This window comes from Artemia sp. Qi Xiang Cuo, chromosome 6 (assembly GCF_049724085.1).
Source record: "Artemia sp. Qi Xiang Cuo chromosome 6, ASM4972408v1, whole genome shotgun sequence".
NCBI classification, from domain to species: Eukaryota; Metazoa; Arthropoda; class Branchiopoda; order Anostraca; family Artemiidae; genus Artemia; species Artemia sp. Qi Xiang Cuo.
Genome location: NC_142799.1, coordinates 59,488,245 through 59,509,825, shown reverse-complemented (window position 1 = coordinate 59,509,825; position 21,581 = coordinate 59,488,245). Strand labels below are relative to the sequence as shown.

Sequence of the window (21,581 nt, the reverse complement as noted above, 5' to 3'; positions counted from 1 at the left end):
CCTTGAGGCCAAATCTTAGTCTGGAGCCATAAAATGGTCGAAAACACCACTTTCGTGCGATACAGTATTTTTGGTCACTTCAAAAAAGCACTATAACTTTTATTTTTTGTTTAAATAGGTCATCCCCCGAGCTTCTAGGACTATTATTTCGATACGATCACCCCTGTAAAAAAAGAACCCAAATTTCATACTTTTCAATCAAATATTCTAAGGCTCTTTGCTTTTAATGCATTAAACTTAATAGATTTTATATTTGAAATCAGCATAGAAAGCCGATTCTTTTGATGTATTAATTGCTACCAGAATTTCGTTTTTTACAGTTTTGGTTACTATTGTGTTTCACTCCTTACTTTCTCGAATCACACTCTTTACTTTCAGTTCGTTACGACGAACTGTTTGCAAAGAGTAGAGGACGATTTAGTTTTTTCTCCCTGCATTCCTATCCCGAGACACATAGCCTTGGGAGGGGCATATGATGATGTATTTAGTTTTATTATTTTAATTTATTGTTGATATCTTTCATCAAAATGAATACGTTTAAAGGAAGAATGTGAATTATTTTCCAAGACACACAACTTTTGAAATTGTTTGTGAAATTGTCTTCCGTGACACAAAAGAGTCAAATTAACCACGAAGAACCAGAACTAAGAAAGTACACAAATAAAAACATACAGGTTTACTTTTATTTATGAAAGTATTAAGCCAGTCAAGTAGCTTATACTCAGCCTATGAGATTATGGAATGATATGAAATTACCCACATCGCCAAAAGTACTAGTGTTATGTTTAAGTTTTTTTTATAACTTTTATATACCCTTTTCTTCAAAATTCAAAACTGCTAAAAAGATAAAAAATTAAAAACATTTAGTAATCGAGAAACAGAAAGACAAATGGAATGTAACAGAGAGACAACAAACGTAGAAATCCTAACCAAATGTATTTGTTTTGCTTACCGTTTAAAGTTTGAACTAAGCGGTCTTCCATGATATGAACTTTGTTATGTGGAACTTATCCTTATTTATTTTCTGACCATTTACCTGTAACCAAAAGAAATAGATAACTTCGAAACCAAATTCAGTACTTAGGTGTTATAGTGACAACACTGTTCTTGATCTGTAATTAAATAAAAGTAAGGATCGAAATTAAAATTAAAAACGAACAGAAATTATTCCGTATATGAAAGGGGCTCTCCACTCATCAACGCCACGCTCTTTACGCTAAAGCTTTTTTCTGTTTTAAAAAATAGAGTTGTGAGAAAGAGTCACGCTTTAGCTTAAAGAGCGCGGCGTTGCGGAGGGGAGAGCCCCTTTCATATCCGGAATAATTTCTGTTCGTTTTAAGTTTTGATGTCGCTCCTTACTTTCAGTTAAAAAAAACTTGTTTTTTTAATTTAATTTCTGAACGTTTTTAAATTAATACAGGTTTTGATTTTGGTTCACCGTAAATGAATAATTAAAAGGAAATTTGCATATTAATTTTACCTTTTTTGGTTAAATGGCTTTCTCGAAAATTGTTTAATTTTATTTACGAACGTTTTTATTAGTAATAAATACATGTAACTTACGTAACGAACTTCTATATTCGTATATTTTTATTACGTATATTAGGAGGGTTCGCCCGCCTAGTCAATACCTCACTCTTTATGCTAAAGTTCGAATTTTTTTCAATTTTTTAAGAGTGACCCCTTATTCACAAAGGCCGTTAATTAGAATAAATAGCTCTTATGAAATTACTAATAAAAGTTTAGTGTAAAGAGCGAGGTATGACTAGGGGGCGAACCCAATCTTACACGAAATAGTTTCTGTTCGTTTTAAGTTTTGATGATGAAGTTTTTCTGTTGAAAACTTGTTTTTTTTTATTTAGTTTCTGATCGTTTTTTTAATAATGCTGTTCTTGCTTTCTTGGGATACCACCAGATGGCTAATTTGACAGTGTATAGGCCTATATAGACAATCTTTAAATTAGCCGACCAGCCAACCACTATGACAGATAAGTAAAAAAAAATTTAACTGACATTTTTAGATAACAGCCTTTAGCGTGTTCCTCCCCCAAACAATTCTTGGTACTCATGCATTATAACTAAACCAGCGCTATAGACTGTACAAGGAAACCAGAGAAACGGGTATTTGCTAGACAAATTGATGGCAAAGCGTGGTTTATCATCGAGTTTACAACATTTAAACGACTAATTTGGGGATTTAGGGGGGGGGGGAAGAAAGGTACATAGTTTAATTTAGATTACGTATTTAACATATACTATGCTTCTCTCCCCCCCCCTAATGTGCAAATATATAGCGCAAATTTGTTTTTAAACTATTATATATCCATCCTATTTTATTTCATTAGCATAAACCAAACTTGACTTGTATCGTGTATAGCGCTGGTTTAGTTATAACGCATAAGTACCCAATTCTTACTCCATAATATGCAGGGTAATCATAGTTCACATTTTGCCGGTGAGAACCCTTATCTTCACTTCTTTCCTTGTTTTTCCAAGAAATTCATGAATTTCTTAGAACCTATATATTTACTGAGTATGTATCCCCACCCCCTTAATTTGCATACATATTCTAAATTGCGCCCTGAATCTAAATATGACATTCATTTGCATCGCAAATGAACTTTACCCCAATATTAGCCATATGGCGGATATCCATTTTTGCCAATTTAGGGAATGTATTTGCAGATCTTTGAAACCTCATAAATCGGGATTGGGCAAATTTTTGAAGCTGAAAACAGTTTTCTTCCCCTTCATTTAGGCAGAAGGTTTATTGGTACTCCTGCATTATGTGGGCACTGCGAAGAAGTCAAGTTTGACTAATGCTATATACTGTATGAGATAACGAGAGACGAAACCCGCCAAATGGGTATTTCAATGCAGAAATAAAATGCAAAGCGTGGGTCTCAATGAATTTACAATATTTAAACGAATATTTATTGGGGTTTAGGAGGGGGAATAGGTACCTAGGTTAGGTTACGTATTTAATATATGGTATGCTTTACACCCCACCCCCTAATGATGTGCAAATTTATAGCCCAAATTTTTTTTATAAACTATCATATATTCATCCTATTTTATTTCATTAGCATTAACCAAACTTGGCTTCTTCGCAGTGCCCGTATAATGCAAGAGTACCGATGTATTTTACAAGGTTTCACCTTTATAACACAAAGGTTTTTAAGGGTCAATTCCCTCTAGAGGGAGAAGTGAAGGTAGGTACTTCAAAAGCCTTCCCGGGAGATAATTTAGTCTCTAGATACATCCTTGAAAGTTTTATTTTCCTATCTTAACCCCTTTCGAAGATAGTGAAAAGTAAGTCGTCGAGAATTCTACCAATCCCGTAAAACGAACTAGGCCAACAAATCAAATGACTTTTGTATATGGCCTAGGGCTTCATATAAGATCTCGATATGGCCTAAACCATAGCTCGAGTTCTTGGAACTGTTTTCAAAACTAGGCGTATGGGTTGTCATTCTTGAACTCTTTCTCCACTTAGCTCATCCATTTACCAAGATAGTGAAAAACCCTTCACCTACACTTTTAGTTAAAAAATAGCCGACTTTTGGGATTTGAAATCTTTTGATTTTGAATATTTGATCATAAAGAACCTTCTCTCTGAAATTAAAATAATCAAGCAACATATAAGCTATAAATTTCAGTTATGTTCAATAAAGCTGGTTTCAGCTGAAATACAGAGCCATTTGACATTAAAAGTGAACCACTTACTTTACTCCCAAAACTTCTAACTCATCTCTCTAGTGTCTTAACAACTGCAAAACTCGACTAAAGAAAATTGGTTATCTCAGATGTTGAAAATCAAAACATCAAAACTTGCAACCGAACAAAATGAATCTTATCTATTTTGAAAGAAGGTTTGAAGGAAAATAGGGTAGATTGATATATCACGTTTTCAACTGTTTTCGATCAAACAGTTCGTGGTAACGAACTGTAAGTAAGGAACGACCCGGCTCAATAGTAACAGAAACTCTAGAAAACAGGATTTTGATACCAACAGATACATCAAAAGAATCAAATTTTAATGCTGATTTAAAATATATAAGTTTAATCAAGTTTAGTCGAACCCATCAAAAGTTACGCTCCTGAGAAAATTTAGCTGATTTTCGAAAAGAGAGGGAAAGACCCCCTAAAAGCTATACAACCTTAATGAAAATCACACCATCATATTCAGCGTATCAGATAACCCTACTGAAGAGGTTTCAAGCTCCTATCTACAAAAATGTGGAATTTTACATTTTTTGCCAGAAGAAAGATCACGGATGCCTGTTTATTTGTTTTTTTTCCAGGTGTGATCATATCGACCAGGTGGTCCTAGAATATCATGGGTGGGCTCATTGGAACGGAAATTAAAAGTTCTAGTTCCCTTTTTAAGTGACCAAAAAAATGGAGCAACTAGGCCCCCTCCAACGCACATTTTTTCCCAAAGTCACCCGATCAAAATTTCGAGATAGCCATTTTGTTCAGCATGGTCAAAAATATGATAACTATGTCTTTTAGGATGACTTGATCCCCCGAAGTCCCCGGAGGGGAGGGCTGAAAGTTATGAACTTTACCCAATGTTAACATATAGTACTGGTTATTGGGAAGTATAAAGACGTTTTCAGGGGGGATTTTTTCTGGTAGTGGGGGAGGGGGTAGGTCAGGGGTTATGTGGGAGGATCTTTTCATGGAGGAAGTGTTCATGGGGGAAGGGACATTGCTATGAAGGGGCGCCGGATTTCCCAGCATTATTTAAAAAAAGATCAGAAATTAAATAAAAAAAAAACAAGTTTTTTAACTGAAAGTAAGGAGCAACATCACAACTTAAAACGAACAGAAAATATTACGTATATGATTGGGTTCACCCCCTAGTCAATACCTCCCTCTTTAAGCCAAAGATAATTTAGTACTTTCATAAGAGCTATTTATTCTAATTAATGGCCTTTGTGATTAAGGGGTCATTTTTGAAAAATAGGAACAAAATTCGAACTTTAGCTTAAAGAGCAAGGTATTGACTAGGGGCCGAACCCCCTAATATACGTATTAAAAATATATAAATATAGAAGTTCGTTACGTAAGTTAATTCGTAAGTTACGTATATTTATTACTAATAAAAAGGTTCGTAAATAAAATTAAAAAAGTTGCGAGAAAGCCATTTGACTAAATGATAGTAAAATTAAAATAAAAATTTTGTCGTAATTATTCATGTACGGTGAGTCAAAATCAAAACCTGCATTAATTCAAAAACGTTCAAAATTAAATGAAAAAACAAGTTTTTTTAACTGAAAGTAAGGAACGACGTTAAAACTTAAAACGAACAGAAATTATTCCGTATATGAAAGGGTCTGTCCCCTCCTCAACGCCTCGCTCTTTACGCTAAAGCTTGACTTTCTCACAACTATATTTTTTTAAACAATAAAAAACTAAGCGTAAAAAGCGAGGCATTGAGGAGGGGACAGCCCCTTTCATATACAGAATAATTTCTGTTCGTTTTAAGTTTTAACGTCGTTCCTTACTTTCAGTTGAAAAAAAAACTTTTTTTTTTCATTTAATTACTAACAAAGAGCATTGCACTAGGTACCGGTTCACAGGAAGCATGGATGTAAAACGAGATAGCGGCTGAGAAGGACAGAAATCAGGGGTATCATTTGAGGGGGTATAGAAAAACCGTTCTTACAAGAAAAATTATATGCCAGTATCATGGAAATGCATCGGAATAGAATCATTAGAGACGGTCTTGGTACTTATTAAGAATCCGGTAAACACGCGAGGAGTAAAGTTAGGTTAATGCTAATGAAATGAGACAAAATAGGATGAAAATATAATAGTTTATGAACAGATTTGGGCTATATATTTGTACATTAGAGGGGGGGGGTGTTAAGCATAGCATATATTAAAAGCGTAACCTAACCTATGTACCATTTTTTACCCCCTCAACCCCAAAAAACTAAAGTTTAAATCTTTGTCAAGGAGTGAGCAATACTTCACTAGGCAGGGAAAACCTGTTTTTCATACAGCATCTTTGAGATTTCGATGCGGTGTTTCCCATGTGTTTACCAGATTTTTAATAAGTAGCAGTCCCAAAATGTGTCCAAGGCTGTAAAGAAAAACGTCTGAGCCAATTTCTGAAATTTCAGGTTTTCATAGATACTAATAGCAGGCCAGAACTGAATAGTCACATACTTATGAAAAATAACCAATAAAATGATCATTGACGAAAAGAAATAAAGTGCGTTTTTGTAGAGCTTCAATAACATAGTGGACAAAGTCCAGAAAGAGGATCTTTTTTCAAGACAAGGGCTTGAGGGTAAGAGAGTAGAATTGAACGTTTTACTTTTGTTTATATGTGTGTAAGCTCAGTTGACATATATAAGACTAATTTTTCTATGGTTATTGTAATTCAATGTTCTATTGGTCATTGTAAGGCCAATTTATATGTATAATCAATTTATATGTAAGACTAATTTAAGCCAGACTGGGGTGTTTATTCTTGGGAAAAGTAGAGAATGGAGTTAGTTCACTTTGACACCGAAACATCCATATAATCCAATAATCAATCATATTTGCCTTTATTGTAATATTCTCTTTGAGCTTTCAACTATTTTCAGATTAAATGTAACTTGTCAGTTTTAACTTCGTTCACCGTCAGCCTTCTCCTACTCAATTGTATATTGTTTACTATTAAATGTGATTGAGTACATCAATTTAATTTTCTGTTAAGACGTTATTACAACATTTCACCGTTACGAGATTACAGTATTTTTATAAAGCACTTAGTTTCAATTCATTGAGTTTTTCCCTTATAATAACCTGAAATTTTTGTTTGAAGGTCAAGACTTGTATTGTATTTTAAAACCTATGAATTACCATCTACCTAGAAATAAAGTCTACCTAGGCTGCAAATTATAATTTTATTTCTACAGGTTTTTCTTCCTTTTTCAAAAGATTTTAGATAAATTTCCAAAACTACACGTTAATTTTAATTATAACGTCTTGGCTAAAACTATCTTGGGGCCAGAGACGTGCTGTTAATACCCTAATAATTCGTTAATCTCCATGATTGGGTTCGCCAAAAAAAGTTTCTGAGCCTCGGATGTACCAAGTACAGCCAGAACAGAAGAAAATGATAATTATATAAATTTTCGAATGGAACATATTCGAAACATCTGCAGTGTATAAATGTATTTAAATATATATTCTCTACCTCCGAAAATTTTCCTTTCTCGTGGCTAAACCTGGAACACATATTGGTTAAAAAGGCAACTTTTGTTGGCGTCTTAATGATCCATAATCTATACCTCAAAGTTGGTTGCGTTTATTTAAAATGCCATCTTGGAAAATTGTATCTACCCAAAACGCGACTCACAGCAGTTGACTGAGTGGCTAAATGGGGCCACGCATATATATATATATATATATATATATATATATATATATATATATGACAAACGAAAACTCAGAGAGAGAGAAAATAACAAAATGAAAAATAAAGTCAAAAAGGGTGAAAAGACGAGGTATATATATATATATATATATATATATATATATATATATATATATATATATATATATATATATATATATATATATATATATATATATATATATATATATATATATATAATTTGGGTGGCTGCACTCAGGAGGCGGCTAAAACAGAAAGTTTGAGCAGGGGTGGGGGCCTTTTCGGATTGAAAGTTTATTCCAAAAGACGTCGTTTTAGTCAGTGCCTAAAACAAGAATTAAAACATACATTTTAATGACAACATGTAAAATCACTTCTGTCTCTAATACCTAGGAGCAAGAACTAGGAAGGCTTGAGACATGTTTTTGGTGGGTAGCTGTTCCATCTCTTTTTTAGAAGATCTTTGTTTATGTTTTTTCTTTTTTTCTGACATGGAACGAGGATGCAACAAAACAAAACCCCTCATCTGCATGTGATTCTCATAATGAAAGTTCTTTGGTAATTTTGTTTGATTGAATAAAAAATATATTTGTTAATTATAGCGACCACACCGAAGAAGTGAAGTTAGGTTAATTATAATAAAATATACCAAAATATGAGTAAAATTTAATACTTTATTAACAAAATCATGGAAACTTCAGCTGAAAATCATGGAAAGCAGGCCGTCCAGAACACAATATATTAAATAGCTAACCTAACCAACTCTATATATAAAATAAAATATTAAATGTATTATTACATTATTATTCTATATTATTCTATATTATTATATTATTATATATTAAATAAAAAACAAGTTTTTTTTACTGAAAGTAAGGAGCGACCGTAAATCTTAAACGAACAAAGATTAGTAAGTCTATTTATGGGGCTGGAAACTCATCACACCCTCGCTCTGTAAATTATAGTTTTTTTGTTTTTTTTTAAATAAAGATAACTTACAGCCCTTGCACCAGGGGCTGGCGGAGGGGGGGATGTCAACCCTGAAGAAATAGTTATTTGAACTTTGGACTATTTTGAACAGAATGGTTATCTTAAAATTTTGAGCGGATATATTTGGAGGAAAAAGTGTGAGGGTGGGGTACCCTACAATCACTTTTGAATCTCAAAAGGGGGACTAAAACTTTCGACTTTCAATCAAATGAGCCCCTTCCAAGCATATGTGACCTTAAATTCCATAAAAACCTCATGTGTCAACAGTGGGCAGCTTCATAACTTACAATCTTTGCCCCGGGGTCTATCAACCGAGGGGGCTGTCAACCTCTGAGGCATAGTTATTTGACCTTTGTAACATTTAAAAAAAAAATCTATCTGAATTTTTGTTTATTGGATTCATTTGGGGAATTACAGCTCGGATGGGGGGAAGGGTATTGGCCTCCGATCACTTTTGTCTCTTAAAAAACTAGAACTTTCTAGTTCTAATCAAAAGAGCTTTCTAAAGTTATTACGACCATCCCTTTCATTATTTGCTAACAATGGGCAACTTACATAACTTACAGCTCATTCCTAGGCATTTTGGGGGGTTCCGTCAACTACAAGGACATAGATATTTGGCCGTAGTATAATATCATAGGCAGCACAATAGCACTGTGTAAGTAAAGAACTATGTGGGCACAATGTTTTTTGTTTTTTTTAGACCAGGGCTTTTCGTATCGAAGGAGTTGTCATTGAAACTTCAAAAAGTGCTGATTCGATTGGAAACTGAAGGGGCTAGTGCCTTTTTTAATAATCAAAAGTGATTAGAGGGCAGCTAACCCCTCTCGCACGCCCATTATTTCCCCAAAAACATCCAATCAAAATTTTGAGACAGCCATTTTGTTCAACGTAGTTGAAAGGTTCGGAAATTATGTCTTTGAGGATGACGACCCCGCCCCCCACAGCTCTCAGGACAAAGGTTGTAAGTTATGCCCTGGGGGCATATGAGGTTTTTATTGAAAGTATTGTCGTAGAAACTTCAAAAAAGGCTCATTTCATTCGAAATTGAGAGGGCTGGTGCCCTTATTAATAGTCGAACGTGAGCGGAGGGTGAATATACCCCCCTCCATGCTCTTTATTTTCCCAAATACTTTCGATCAACATCAAGGAGGCACACTTGCGCCTCTATAAAGAGGCGACCCACCACAATGTTAAGCGATTTCCGGTCCTAGCAGTCGTAGAGAGACAGCGGTAATCGCATTTTGTAGCCCAAGCTCAAACTAAGAAACGTGCAAAATTTCACCCCCCTCCGACTTTATCTTCATGGGTAAAAGTGGGCCGGAAGTTTCGACCCTCCGACCACAACCCCCCTTTAACGTTGTCCGATTGGGCTGAAATTTAGAGGTTAAGCTTTCCTAGGGCCAAACGTGCTATAAAGCACCCGCAATGTGCAATGAAGCACGCACAATGTGCCATTAAAGCACGTAAAAATGTGCTATGAAGCACCCACAATGTGCTATGAAAGCAAGCTCAAATGTGCTATGAAGCACACGCAATATGCTATGAAGCGCACAATGTGGTATTGAATCACGTACAAATGTGCTATGAAGCACCCGCAATGTGCTATGAAAGCATGCTCAAATGTGTTATGTAGCACCCACCAAGGCCTAAGAAGCACGCACAATGTGCTTTTGAAGAACGTACATATGTGCTATGAAGCACCCGTAATGTGCTATGAAAGCACGTCCAAATGTGTTTAAAGCACCGCTTGCAAACTGGTACCCTGAAACCACTTGGGGGGGGGGGGAGGGGGTTCAAACCTTGTGCACCGAGAACACGCAGTAAATGCAGAGCTAGCTAATGACGAAAACTAACTATCGCCTTTAAATCAACGCACAGCTAGTCCAGCAAATATCTCTCCTAGCGAAAACGGTTTAATACGGGAATGATTTTTCGCAATTGATAATAACGGAAAAACTTTTTTTTTTCGGATTATTTTAACTAGATATCGAACTAACCTAAAACTCACATAACCTAGGTGCCTTCCCCCCCCCTAAACCCCCAAAAAACAACAGTGTAAATATCATAAACGCAATGAACACCACGCTTTGCATTGCATTACTCTATAGCGCTCTCTTGAATTAACCCGTCTGGTGGGTCTTTCGTGACTGGTTTCCTTGTAAAGGCCCATATAACGCACCAGTACCGTCAATAATATGAACTGCGAAAAATTTACCAAATTTTCGGCAGTTCATATTATTGACTTACGAATAAAGTGAACATACTACTCAATGCCTTTTTTTATGCTATTTACTAATATAATGATCATTTTTGTCATAAATTAATTTTACCCCCACCCCTATATAGACCTTTTCAGGGTGTATACTTGCACATTCGGAGGGGGGGGGGTGAAGTTTAAAGCATACTTTATTTCTGACAGTTTATTTCTGATGCAGATGAGAGGTAAGTTTAAACTTCACCCCCCCCCCCCGGAAGAGGTAAGTTTAAACAGTTCATATTATTGACTTGCGAATAAAGTGAACATACTACTCGATGTCTTTTTTTATGCTTACACATTAGGTGTGTGTGTGGGGGGGGGGTTGTGGGTAAATTTTAGTTTTGATGTAAATCAGAGGTAAGTTTAAAATTTACCCCCCCCCCCTAATTTGCAACTATATACCCTGAATTGGTATATATAGGGGCGGGGGTGAAATTCAATTCCTACAAAAATGATTATTATATTTGGAAAGAATACAAGGTTAATATATACCAAATCATATTATTGAGTTAGGACTAAAGTGAATACACCATTCGATGCCTTTTTTTTATGCTGATTAATAATATAATAAGCATTTCTATCGGAAATGAATTTCAGCCCCCCCCCCCCTATATAGGCCAATTTAGGGTTAGGTTAGGTATAGCCTATATAGGTTAGGTAACTGGTTAGGTTAGGTAACTGCCGACAATTTACCAAAGAATCTTACCATTGGGTAAAATTCTACTTTAGTTACTTTTGGCTATCTTGGAAAGGAGTTGGGTTAGGAAAATGAAACTTTCAGGGATGGATGTACATGCTAAGGTATGTCCCGGGAAGGTACTTTGAAGTACTTACCTCCACCCCCTCCCCTCTATATAATGGTAAATTACTGCACATTACTAGTTGTTTTAAATCATATTTCATACTATATTACTATCATAATTATAAATCACTGCTTACCTTACACAACTTCAGCTTTTAACCTTGTTCATTAAAATATATTCCAAAATCCTATTTAAATCCTAAACCATTTAATTTCCTATCCTTGCTGACTATTTTTTATGGTATAATAAAACCAGGTTTGTTGTGATGTCAAGACTTAGCTTATCAGAAACCCTTACCCTTGAGGGTAGCAGGCACATGCCAAACACCTCTGTGTTGATAAGACCATTTAAACTGTAGTAATTAGGGAAAGGATTTGACAAGAGAGACCAGTAAAAATAACCAAATTTTTTTGGGGGACAAATTATGTCATGGGAAGATGTTTTTGAAATCCCTCTTCCGCCCAAACTCAAAATTTTCTAAAATTCTACTTTTTCTAAATTACTAAAAGATAGAGTGCTAAAAACATCAGACTCAGCCTCAGAGGAGACGTTATGTCACGGGAAGTGGTTTTTAAAATCCCCTTTCCCCCCAAACTCAAAATTTTCCAAAATCCTAATTCATAAGATTTTAAATTGTTTCTAAAGTACTAATAAATACAGTTCTAAGAACATCATACTCAACTTCAGAGGACGCGTTATATCACGGGAAGAGGTTATTGAAATCCCCCTTCCCCCAAACTCAAAATTTTCAAAAATTCTACTTAAGAAGCTTTTAAAATATATCTAAAGCACTAATAGATAGAGTGCTAAAAACATCAGAATCGACTTCAGAGGACATCAGAAATCCCCCTTCCCCCCAAACTAAAAATTTTCCAAAATTCTACTTCAGAAGCTTTTTTAATATTTTTAAAGCGCTAAGACATAGAACGCTACAAACATCAGAATCAACTTTAGAGGGCAATTCGTATCATGGGACGATGTTTTTTAAATCCCCCGTCCCTCCAAACTAAAAATTTTCCAAATTTCTAATTTAGAAGCTTCTTAAATATTTCTAAATCACTAATAGATAGAGCACTACAAATATCAGAATCAACTTCAGAGGACAAATTATGTTACGGGAAGATGTTTTTGGAATCCCCCTTCCCCCCAAACTCAAAATTTTTCAAAATTCTACTTTAGAAGCTTTTTAAATATTTATAAAGCATTAATAGATAGAGTGCTAAAAACATCAGAATCGACTTCAGATGACACGTTATCTCACGGGAAGATGTTTTTAAAATCCCCATTCCACCCAAACTCAAAAATTTCCAAAATTATACTTTATAAGCTTTTTTAATTATTGCTAAAGCACTAATAGATAGAGCACTACAAGTTTCAGAATAGACTTCAGAGGACACGTTATATAACGGGAAGAGGGTTTTAAAATCCCCCTTCCCCCTAACTCAAAATTTTCCAAAATTTTATTTTAAAAGCTTTTTAAATATTTCTAAAGCACTAATAGATAGAGTGCTAAAAACATCAGAATCGACTTCAGAGAACACGTTATATCACGAGAAGAGGTTGTTAAAATCCCCCTCCCCCCCCAACTCAAAATTTTCCAAAATTCTACTTCAGAAGCTTTTTTAAATATTTCTAAAGCTCTAAGACATAGACAGCTACAAACATCAGAATCGACTTGAGAAGACACTTTATTTCATGGGAAGATGTTTTTTAAATCCCCCTTCCCCCAAAACTCAAAATTTTCCAAAATTTTACTTTAGAAGCTTTTTAAATATTTGTAAAGTACTAATAGATAGAGGGATAAGAAATTTAGAATTAACTTCAGAGAACAAGTTATATCACGGGAACAGGTTTGTAAAATCACCCTTCCCCCCAAACTCAAAATTTTCAAACATTATATTTTAGAAGATTTTTAAATATTTCTAAGCACTAATAGATAGAGTGCTAAAAACATCAGAATCGACTTCAGAGGACAAGTTATATCACGGGAAGAAGTTTTTAAAATCCCCCTTCCCCCCAAACTCAAAATTTTCCAAAATTCTACTTTAGAAGCTTTTTTAAATATTTGTAAAGCGCTAAGACACAAAATGTGCAGAAATTATTTGAAAAAAACTACGTTTTTAATGTTTCTACGTTTTACATTAAACAGACTGAGTTACACGTTCAAACAATAACCGAGACAGGGATTAGGAGGTACCGTTGGGGGGGCTGCCGCCCCCCAAAATCCTGCGTTTGCAGCCTTTAGATAAAAAAAAACAACTTTTTTAAAATGAAAGTAAGGAGCGACATTAAAACTTAAAACGAACAGAAATTATTACGTATATGAAAGGGGCTGTCCCCTCTTCAACGCCTCGCTCTTTACGCTAAAGTTTTTTATTGTTTAACAAAAATAGAGTTGTGAGAAAGACAAACGTTAGCGTAAAGAGCGAGGCGGGGAAAGACCCTTTCATATACTGAATAATTTCTGTTTATTTTAAGTATGAATGTCGCTCCTTACTTTCAGTTAAAAAAACTTTTTTTTTGTTAATGGCTGCAAAAGCGGGAGTTGGGGAGGCAGCAGCCCCAACTGTACCGCAAAACCCCTGTATGTCTGAATGTTAGAACTTGTGACTCAACCAAGTTAGTCCCTCCCCTCCCCCTTCCCCAGCTTTCAAATCCCCATGCAGCTAACCTTTACACCCACGAAAGAAATTTTTTATATAAGTTCTAAGAATTTCTACATATTTTGAATCGCGGATGTAAAAAAGAAGAGCAAAATTTTTCAACATTATAGGATTAAGCTATTTGAATATGTTTTATGTGGTTACCCAACTCAAAATGTTAAGGGGTTTCCCAAAAAAATAATCAAAACGAATATAGGTTATTTGGTACTTGTGCATTATAAATAACCCACCACTATAGACCGTACAAGGAAACCAGACAAATGGGTATTTGCTAGACAAATTGATCACAAAACCTGATTTCGTATTGCGTTTAAAACATTAAAACTGTTTTTTTTTGGTGTATTGGGAGAGACAAAGGTACCTAGGTTAGGTTAAATATTTAATATATGCTAAAATTTACCTCCACCCCTTAATATGCAAATATGTGGCCCAAATTTGTTTCTAAAATATTATATTCATACTATTTTATTTTATTTCATTAGCAGTAACAAAAATTAACTTATTTCGTGTATGGTGGTGGGTTATTTATAATGAACAAGTACCGATTATTCTATAGTTAATTATTTACTTCCGCCCCCTCTCTCCCCCTCCCTATTTACACTTCAATAACGTCTCGTAGCTTCAAGAATGAAGATTGCTACACTAAACTATTTGGAAAAAAACATTTGGATTGCTTTAAGAACAAATAGGGTTAGATATCGTAAATATATATATATATATATATATATATATATATATATATATATATATATATATATATATATATATATATATATATATATATATATATATATATATATATATATATATATATATATATATATATATATATATATATATATATATATATATATATATATTTGCCGCTCATTTGGTAAATATACATAGAGATTGTTTGTGCAGGATTTCGACTCTTGTTTATAGAAGAGTATCGCCAATCTTTCAAAAACTCTTCTAATTCGTCTAAATCTTCACAAATCAGTAATAAAATCATTTACTCTGTATTTAGAGAATAGTTTTAAAAACTGTATTTTGAAATAAATTTTATGAAATACATTTTTGCTTTATGAAAGCAGCAAAGTTTGTTTTGACCACAGATATTACATTAAAAATTGTTTTGAACATCACTGTATAGAAGAATAAATATAACTTTATTTTGAAACATATTTCTAAGTTAGTGAACTAAACCTCTGTGTATATCAAATGAAAGTTTGATAAAGGAATTGGATAATTATATCATTTTGTCATGGATTTGGTAAGTTTTGCGAAATATTTTTGAAGGGGTGGATTTTGTCAGAGATTTCCGATTAAGTTTTGATAAATTTTCAGGTGGCACTACAATTTAGCTAGGATGAAAGTAAAAAAATCATTTAATGCTCTTTCATTATTCAATAATCGCTTCTGTCGCAAATTCAATCTTGAGCCCTTAAAGGGGCTCAAAGGTATTTCATTTTTGTAACCAAACAAAGAAATTATTAACAATAGTTAAGCTATTAAAAAAATATCATGTGCGCCCAAAAGGGGGCGCAGAGTCCCCAACACTCTGCGATGGAATCTGCTTCACACCATTAAACAACAGGAAATCACTTCTCCATTCCTGCTCAATGTCGTCTAGCTTGAGCTCAAGCTGATTCACACGATTTTGCAACAAATTAATCATATGCATGCATGTTTTTAGATTTTTTTCAATCAGTTTAAATTTAGGTTTTTTATTGTTTAAAAAATAGAGTTGTGAGAAAGTCAAACCTTAGCGTAAAGAGCGAGGCGTTGAGGAGGGGACAACCCTTTCATATACGGGATAATTTCTGTTCGTTTTAAGTTTTAATGTCGTTCCTTACTTTCAGTAAAAAAAAAATTGTTTTTTTTAATTTAATTTTTGAACTTTTTGAATTAACGCAGGTTTTGTAGGTTCTTTAATAATGATGGGAAAGCCGGCGCCTCTTCATAGCAATGTCCCTTCCCCCATGAAAACTTCCTCCATGGAAAGATCCTACCATATAGCCCCCGACTCACCCCCCCCCAACCAGAAAAAATCCCCCTGACAAAGTCTGTATTCGTCCCAATAACCAATACTATATGTTAACATGGGGTAAAGTCCATAACGTTCAGCCCTCCCCCCGGGGACTTTGGGGGATCAAGTGATCCTAAAAGACATAGTTATCATATATTTGATTATGCTGAACAAAATGGCTATCTCAAAATTTTGATCGGGTGACTTTGGGAAAAATGAGCGTGGAAGGGGGCCTAGTTAGCCCTCCATTTTTTTTGGTCACTTAAAAAGGGCACTAGAACTTTTAATTTCCGTTCCAATGAGCCCTCCTACGATATTCTAGGACCACTGGGTCGATAAGATCACCCCTGGGAAGAAAAAATAAATAAACACGCATCCGTGATATTTCTTCTGGCAAAAAAGGCAAAATTCCACATTTTTGTAGATAGGTGCTTGAAACCTCGACAATAGGGTTCTCTTATACACTGAAAGTGATGGTGTGATTTTCATTAAGTTCTATAGCTTTTAGGGGGTCTTTCCCCCTTTTTTCTAAAATCGGCCAAATTTTCTCAGGTGCGAAACTTTTGATAAGTAAGACTAAACTTGATGAAACTTATATATTTGAAATCAGCATTAAAATCTGATTCTTTTGATGTGTCTCGTTTTTTAGAGTTTTGGTTACCATTGAGCCGGGTCGCTCCTTACTTACAGTTCGTTACCACGAACTGTTTGATAAGCGGCCACGGAATTCCTGTGTTGTTTTAAAATACTTTTTTGTGAATAGGCAGCGTAGCAGCAAAGTGCACCTTGCACTTTGGCACTTTGCACATCAGTCTAGTTTTTGTTTAAAAAAAAAGGTTACTCAGTGTTTTTTCCTGGCCTGATTCTGGGCGGGCTGCTCTCCATAATTCTCTGTCATAGTTTCCATAATTTTGTTACAAAGGTATGTTTAAAATTATCAAAACATCAATGATTCAACATCAAAACATCAAATTATTAGGGGGGTGGGGGGCAAAGCATTGCATATATTAAATATGTAACCTAACCTAACTTATCCTAGGTATCTTTTTCTCCCCCCTAAACCTAAAAAAAAAGATTTGAAATATTGTAAATTTAATGAGAAACCACGCTCTTCGATCAACTTAGATAACAATTACCCGCTTTACGAGTCTCCATCACTGCATTCATTCGACTTGTCTATAGCGGAAGTGCCCATATAACGGGAAAGTACCAATTTTTCTTTTCAATTACCTCACTTTTTGTTTATTTAACTTGGCAAAAATGCTTCAGAACAGTTTATACAATGACTTTTGGGCAATGCTTTAATTAAAAGCATTTAGTTAAAGTGTTTTGGTTGAGTTGAACGAGGATTGATTTGCACGCATACCATGAGCATGATTTAACTGATTAGAATTGATAAATATATTGGCATCGTTCCAATGTCAGCTTTTGCTCACTAAACCCTTTTCAGGAACCAAAAATTAACTCATGAGTTCTGAGTTAAAAACGCTTGGAACAAGAATAGTTCTGCAATTAATCTAAATTACTAAATATATTGGCTTTGTTCCAATCTTAAAACTTACTTACTCAGACTAACTTCTGACCCCTCCTAAAGTTTACAACTAAAATGGAGTTTTCACAAACCCTTGGAAGGATGCAAGTTACGAAATAAGTGAAATGTCATCGTCTCCTATATTTAGTCTATCGGAATAACTTAATTAATTATACTGCATATTTCAAAGCATATGCAGTTTGAATATACTGCTTAAAAGAAGGTTCGATACATTTTTCGCATTAGCCGCTATTAATAACAGAAATAAGTTATAAAAGTATCCAGGCTATAGGTGATAGATTATACACCTGAGAATTGGGCAGAGTTTTTTGGGGTTACTCAAAGCAACGATAAGAGCACGATAATAAAATTACATGGACTAATTTACGCAGTGGCGGTTCTGACCTCTTTTGCGCCCTGGCAAAATATTGATTAGCCCCCCCCCCTTTTCTCCCAAAATTTTTCAGGCCAATTTGGACAAATTTTCATTTATTAAAAAAATTTTGCATTTGTTTAAAACTGACTTTTCTTAATTTAAATGAGAAAAGATATGAGAAAATTGAAAACTTCGAATTCAATTTGCTTATTTTTACTACAAACTGCATACTCTACTTTATTTTAACAACAATAAAATTTTAAAAATTTCAAAATGATTATAAACGCTAGATTATTTATTTCAGATTTTACGCCCTTAAAATTTCCGCGCCCGGGGCAAGAGCTCAGTCCCCCCTAAAACCGCCTCAGAACTTACTTACTCGATGCACTACCGTAAGTGAAAGAAGTACCAAATACATTAAAATAAAAGCATTTTTGGTCTGTGAAACCCTTCTTAGGTCTATTCATACATAAAAACCAGGATTTTCTTGGAATTTTTCTGTTAGTTACTTCAAAATTATTAAGTTGGTACTTGTCTAGAATCCGGTAAGCACGCGAGAATTGTATTTCAAAGATGAGATAGACATTAGCCAGTAATTCATATGAGACACTATATAAACAAGGGGTTTTTCTCACTCCGGGAACTATATTTAAACTTCAGTTTTTTCGGGTTTAGGGGGAATAAAGGTACCTAGGTTTGGTTAGGTAACCAATTTTGCCTTCCTCCAGGATGTCAAACCCGGTCCCCCCCCCCGCTCTGAATATAGTCTTGTCTGCAATATATACCTTTTTAACTGGTGGATTATCTTTACCTGTTTAATCACAACATACCAAATTAAGCAGAACATGAATTTATGGTGTGAGAAGAGGTCACAAGACGGGATTTGAAGGAGGAAAAATCTCCATCAGAGCAATTAAAGAGTCAACCTGGCTTGTGATTGAGCGCAGCCAGGTAGGCGTCAGGTACTTTATTTTGACGATTTGTTCATAGACTATTTTTATACACTTAAGCGCCGTAAGGTAAGTTCTTACGTCGCAATGTGAAAAGTCCAACAAGTTTTTTTTAACTGAAAGTAAGGAACGACGTTAAAACTTAAAACGAACAGAAATTATCCCGCATATGAAAGGGGCTGTCCCCTCTTCAACGCCTCGCTCTTCACGCTAAAGTTTTTATTGTTTAAAAAATAGAGTTGTGAGAAAGTCGAACTTTAGCGTAAAGAGCGAGGCGTTGAGGAGGGGACAGCCCCTTTCATATACGGGATAATTTCTGTTCGTTTTAAGTTTTAACGTCGTTCCTTACTTTCAGTTAAAAAAATTTATTTCATTTTTGAACTTTTTGAATTAACGCAGGTTTTGCAGGTTCTTTAATAATGATGGGAAAGCCGGCGCCCCTTCATAGCAATGTCCCTTCCCCCATGAAAACTTCATTCATGGAAAGATCCTCCCAAATAGCCCCAAGTCAAACTATAGCGTAAAGAGCGAGGCGTTGAGGAGGGGACAGCCCCTTTCATATACGGGATAATTTCTGTTCGTTTTAAGTTTTAACGTCGCTCCTTAATTTCAGTTTAAAAAAAAAAATTATTTAATTTTTGAACGTTTTTGAATTAACGCAGGTTTTGCAGGTTCTTTAATAATGATGGGAAAGCCGGCGCCCCTTCATAGCAATGTCCCTTCCCCCATGAAAACTTCATTCATGGAAAGATCCTCCCAAATAGCCCCCGAGTCAAACTTTAGCGTAAAGAGCGAGGCGTTGAGGAGGGGACAGCCCCTTTCATATACGGAATAATTTCTGTTGGTTTTAAGTTTTAACGTCGTTCCTTACTTTCAGTTAAAAAAAAAAATTATTTAATTTTTGAAATTTTTGAATTAACGCAGGTTTTGCAGGTTCTTTAATAATGATGGGAAAGCCGGCGCCCCTTCATAGCAATGTCCCTTCCCCCATGAAAACTTCATTCATGGAAAGATCCTCCCAAATAGCCCCCGAGTCAAACTTTAGCGTAAAGAGCGAGGTGTTGAGGAGGGGACAGCCCCTTTAATATACGGGATAATTTCTGTTTGTTTTAAGTTTTAACGTCGTTCCTTACTTTCAGTTAAAAAAAAATGATTTAATTTTTGAACTTTTTGAATTAACGCAGGTTTTGCAGGTTCTTTAATAATAATGGGAAAGCCGGCACCCCTTCATAGCAATGTCCCTTCCCCCATGAAAACTTCATTCATGGAATGAAGTTTCGGTTACCACTTTTTAGAGTTTCGGTTACCATTGAGCCGGGTCGCTCCTTACTTACAGTTCGTTACCACGAACTGTTTGATAAGCGCCCACGGAATTCCTGTGTTGTTTTAAAATACTTTTTTTGTGAATAGGCAGCGCAGCAGCAAAGTGCACCTTGCACTTTGCACATCAGTTTAGTTTTTGTTTAAAAAAAAGGTTGCTCAGTGTTTTTTCGTGGCCTGATTCTGGGCGGGCTGCTCACCATAATTCTCTGTCATAGTTTCCATAATTTTGTTACAAAGGTATTATATTTTCATCATATTAAGCAAGACATTGGAATTATAATAATTTTTTCTTATCTGCCATCTATCTGGCGTCTTTGAAAAGGGGGTTTCATCTATAAACGTGTCGTCTGACACATGTAGAATTAAAGTAACAATGCATCTGGCCCAGTATTTTGCGATCAACATAATTTAATATATAATGACATTTTTCGGTACTTATTTAGAATTCTATAAAAGCGCCAGAAGTGAACGTTCGTTAATGTTAATGAAATAAAACAAAATAACATGAAACTATAGAAGTTTATGAACAGATTTGGGCTAAATATTTGCACATTAGGGGGGGGGTAAAGAAGAGAATAGATTAAATGCATAACCTAAACTAGGTACCTTTTCTTCCCCCGTCAACCCCAAAGTATAAACTTTTAATTTTTTCCACAGAGTGAGTAATACGTTACTAGCCAGCAGTAGCCTGTCTTTCATACAAGCCTTTCACCTCTTCTGCATTCGGTATTTTCAAGATAATTTTCAATATCTCAACAGTGGTTTATACAACTCTCATATTGTTGCATAAGCAGAGCCGGTACTCTCTCTCTTTCTTATATTGCCAATAAAGAAAGGAAATGCCAAAATTCCATTTATTTCCCATTTCAATAACTTATTTTTGGCAAAATGAAACATTAGGCCCGTTCTTTTGTACGATCTTACATCTAAGACCTCACATCTGTCTGCCGATTTCCATTCTTTTAACTCATCTTTGTTCTAAGACCTTACAGCTCACTGATCTTAGCAAAAAGTGTAAAGGACGCCATCTTTCTGCCATACAGAACAATAAGAGAACTTGATGATATGCTCATCATTGTTTTTAGACCGCTGATCAGAGCAGAATGATAAAAGTGGTTTGCAAAAGAAAGCCACAAGATGTAAGATCTTAGTGCTAAGATTTCACTTTCAAGCGTTCTTTGTCAAAAGATGCAAGATCTTAGCGCAAAAATGAGTGAAAGAACGACCCTATTGGTCTCCTCTTCTTTTCATTCTTAGATTCACACGTAACAT

General features: G+C 34.9%; 1 long non-coding RNA gene across 1 annotated transcript in view; it reads right to left on the bottom strand.

Moving 5' to 3' along the window:
- Positions 1-917: 917 nt before the first annotated feature.
- Positions 918-21,581, bottom strand: part of LOC148951463 (uncharacterized) — a 240,411-nt gene continuing 219,747 nt past the window's right edge. Inside the window, exon 3 of the long non-coding RNA XR_016141874.1 lies at positions 918-1,036. This is a non-coding gene — a long non-coding RNA (uncharacterized LOC148951463). The remainder of the gene's footprint in view (positions 1,037-21,581) is intronic.